Consider the following 4102-nt stretch of genomic DNA (forward strand, 5'->3'; position numbering starts at 1 on the left):
CACAGTCCCAGCACAGTGACAGACTGGAGTACACACTGACACAGCGACAGACTGGAGTACACACTGACACAGTCCCAGCACAGTGACAGACTGGAGTACGCACTGACACAGTGACAGACTGGAGTACACACTGACACAGTCCCAGCACAGTGACAGACTGGAGTACGCACTGACACAGAGACAGACTGGAGTACACACTGACACAGTGACAGACTGGAGTACGCACTGACACAGTGACAGACTGGAGTACGCACTGACACAGTGAGAGACTGGAGTACACACTGACACAGTCCCAGCACAGTGACAGACTGGAGTACGCACTGACACAGTGACAGACTGGAGTACACACTGACACAGTCCCAGCACAGTGACAGACTGGAGTACACACTGACGCAGTGACAGACTGGAGTACACACTGCCACAGTGACAGACTGGAGTACGCACTGACACAGTGACAGACTGGAGTACAGACTGACACAGTGACAGACTGGAGTACGCACTGACACAGTGACAGACTGGAGTACGCACTGACACAGTCCCAGCACAGTGACAGACTGGAGTACACACTGACACAGTGACAGACTGGAGTACACACTGACACAGTCCCAGCACAGTGACAGACTGGAGTACACACTGACACAGTGACAGACTGGAGTACGCACTGACACAGTCCCAGCAAAGTGACAGACTGGAGTACACACTGACACAGTGACAGACTGGAGTACACACTGACAGACTGGAGTACACACTGACACAGTGACAGACTGGAGTACACACTGACACAGTGACAGACTGGAGTACACACTGACACAGTGACAGACTGGAGTACACACTGACACAGTGACAGACTGGAGTACGCACTGACACAGTGACAGACTGGAGTACACACTGACACAGTCCCAGCACAGTGACAGACTGGAGTACGCACTGACACAGTGACAGACTGGAGTACACACTGACACAGTCCCAGCACAGTGACAGACTGGAGTACACACTGACACAGTGACAGACTGGAGTACGCACTGACACAGTGACAGACTGGAGTACACACTGACACAGTGACAGACTGGAGTACGCACTGACACAGTGACAGACTGGAGTACGCACTGACACAGTGACAGACTGGAGTACACACTGACACAGTCCCAGCACAGTGACAGACTGGAGTACACACTGACACAGTGACAGACTGGAGTACGCACTGACACAGTGACAGACTGGAGTACACACTGACACAGTGACAGACTGGAGTACGCACTGACACAGTGACAGACTGGAGTACGCACTGACACAGTGACAGACTGGAGTACACACTGACACAGTCCCAGCACAGTGACAGACTGGAGTACGCACTGACACAGTGACAGACTGGAGTACACACTGACACAGTCCCAGCACAGTGACAGACTGGAGTACACACTGACACAGTGACAGACTGGAGTACACACTGACACAGTCCCAGCACAGTGACAGACTGCAGTACACACTAACACAGTGACAGACTGGAGTACGCACTGACACAGTCCCAGCACAGTGACAGACTGGAGTACACACTGACACAGTGACAGACTGGAGTACACACTGACACAGTGACAGACTGGAGTACACACTGACACAGTGACAGACTGGAGTACACACTGACACAGTGACAGACTGGAGTACGCACTGACACAGTCCCAGCACAGTGACAGACTGGAGTACACACTGACACAGTGACAGACTGGAGTACGCACTGACACAGTGACAGACTGGAGTACACACTGACACAGTGACAGACTGGAGTACACACTGACACAGTGACAGACTGGAGTACACAGTGACACAGTGACAGACTGGAGTACACACTGACAGACTGGAGTACGCACTGACACAGTGACAGACTGGAGTACACACTGACACAGCGACAGACTGGAGTACACACTGACACAGTGACAGACTGGAGTACACACTGACACAGTGACAGACTGGAGTACGCACTGACACAGTGACAGACTGGAGTACACACTGACACAGTCCCAGCACAGTGACAGACTGGAGTACACACTGACACAGTGACAGACTGGAGTACGCACTGACACAGTCCCAGCACAGTGACAGACTGAAGTACACACTGACACAGTGACAGACTGGAGTACACACTGACACAGTGACAGACTGGAGTACACACTGACACAGTGACAGACTGGAGTACACACTGACACAGTGACAGACTGGAGTACACACTGACACAGTCCCAGCACAGTGACAGACTGGAGTACACACTGACACAGTGACAGACTGGAGTACACACTGACACAGTCCCAGCACAGTGACAGATTGGAGTACACACTGACACAGTGACAGACTGGAGTACACACTCACACAGTGACAGACTGGAGTACACACTGACACAGTCCCAGCACAGTGACAGACTGGAGTACACACTGACAGACTGGAGTACACACTGACAGACTGGAGTACACACTGTCACAGTCCCAGCACAGTGACAGACTGGAGTACACACTGACACAGTGACAGAGTGGAGTACGCACTGACACAGTGACAGACTGGAGTACACACTGACACAGTGACAGACTGGAGTACACACTGACACAGTGACAGACTGGAGTACACACTGACACAGTGACAGACTGGAGTACGCACTGACACAGTCCCAGCAGTGACAGACTGGAGTACACACTGACACAGTGACAGACTGGAGTACACACTGACACAGTGACAGACTGGAGTACACGCTGACACAGTGACAGACTGGAGTACGCACTGACACAGTCCCAGCACAGTGACAGACTGGAGTACGCACTGACACAGTGACAGACTGGAGTACACACTGACACAGTGACAGACTGGAGTACGCACTGACACAGTCCCAGCACAGTGACAGACTGGAGGACACACTGACACAGTGACAGACTGGAGTACACACTGACACAGTGACAGACTGGAGTACGCACTGACACAGTCCCAGCACAGTGACAGACTGGAGTACACACTGACACAGTCCCAGCACAGTGACAGACTGGAGTACACACTGACACAGTGACAGACTGGAGTACACACTGACACAGTCCCAGCACAGTGACAGACTGGAGTGCGCACTGACACAGTGACAGACTGGAGTACACACTGACACAGTGACAGACTGGAGTACACATTGACACAGTCCCAGCATAGTGACAGACTGGAGTACACACTGACACAGTGACAGACTGGAGTACGAACTGACACAGTCCCAGCACAGTGACAGACTGGAGTACACACTGACACAGTGACAGACTGGAGTACGCACTGACACAGCGACAGACTGGAGTACACACTGACACAGTGACAGACTGGAGTACACACTGACAGAGTCCCAGCACAGTGACAGACTGGAGTACACACTGATACAGTCCCAGCACAGTGACAGACTGGAGTACGCACTGACACAGTGACAGACTGGAGTACGCACTGACACAGTCCCAGCACAGTGACAGACTGGAGTACACACTGACACAGTGACAGACTGGAGTACGCACTGACACAGCGACAGACTGGAGTACACACTGACACAGTCCCAGCACAGTGAAAGACTGGAGTACGCACTGACACAGTGACAGACTGGAGTACGCACTGACACAGTGACAGACTGGAGTACACACTGACACAGTCCCAGCACAGTGACAGACTGAAGTACACACTGACACAGTGACAGACTGGAGTACGCACTGACACAGCGACAGACTGGAGGACACACTGACACAGTCCCAGCACAGTGACAGACTGGAGGACACACTGACACAGTCCCAGCACAGTGACAGACTGGAGTACACACTGACACAGTCCCAGCACAGTGACAGACTGGAGTACACACTGACACATTCCCAGCACAGTGACAGACTGGAGTACACACTGACACAGTGACAGACTGGAGTACGCACTGACACAGTCCCAGCACAGTGACAGACTGGAGTACACACTGACACAGTGACAGACTGGAGTACGCACTGACACAGTCCCAGCACAGTGACAGACTGGAGTACACACTGACACAGTGACAGACTGGAGTACACACTGACACAGTGACAGACTGGATTACACACTGACACGGTGACAGACTGGA

The sequence above is a fragment of the Scyliorhinus torazame genome, chromosome 20 (genome assembly GCF_047496885.1).
Source record: "Scyliorhinus torazame isolate Kashiwa2021f chromosome 20, sScyTor2.1, whole genome shotgun sequence".
NCBI lineage: Eukaryota > Metazoa > Chordata > Chondrichthyes > Carcharhiniformes > Scyliorhinidae > Scyliorhinus > Scyliorhinus torazame.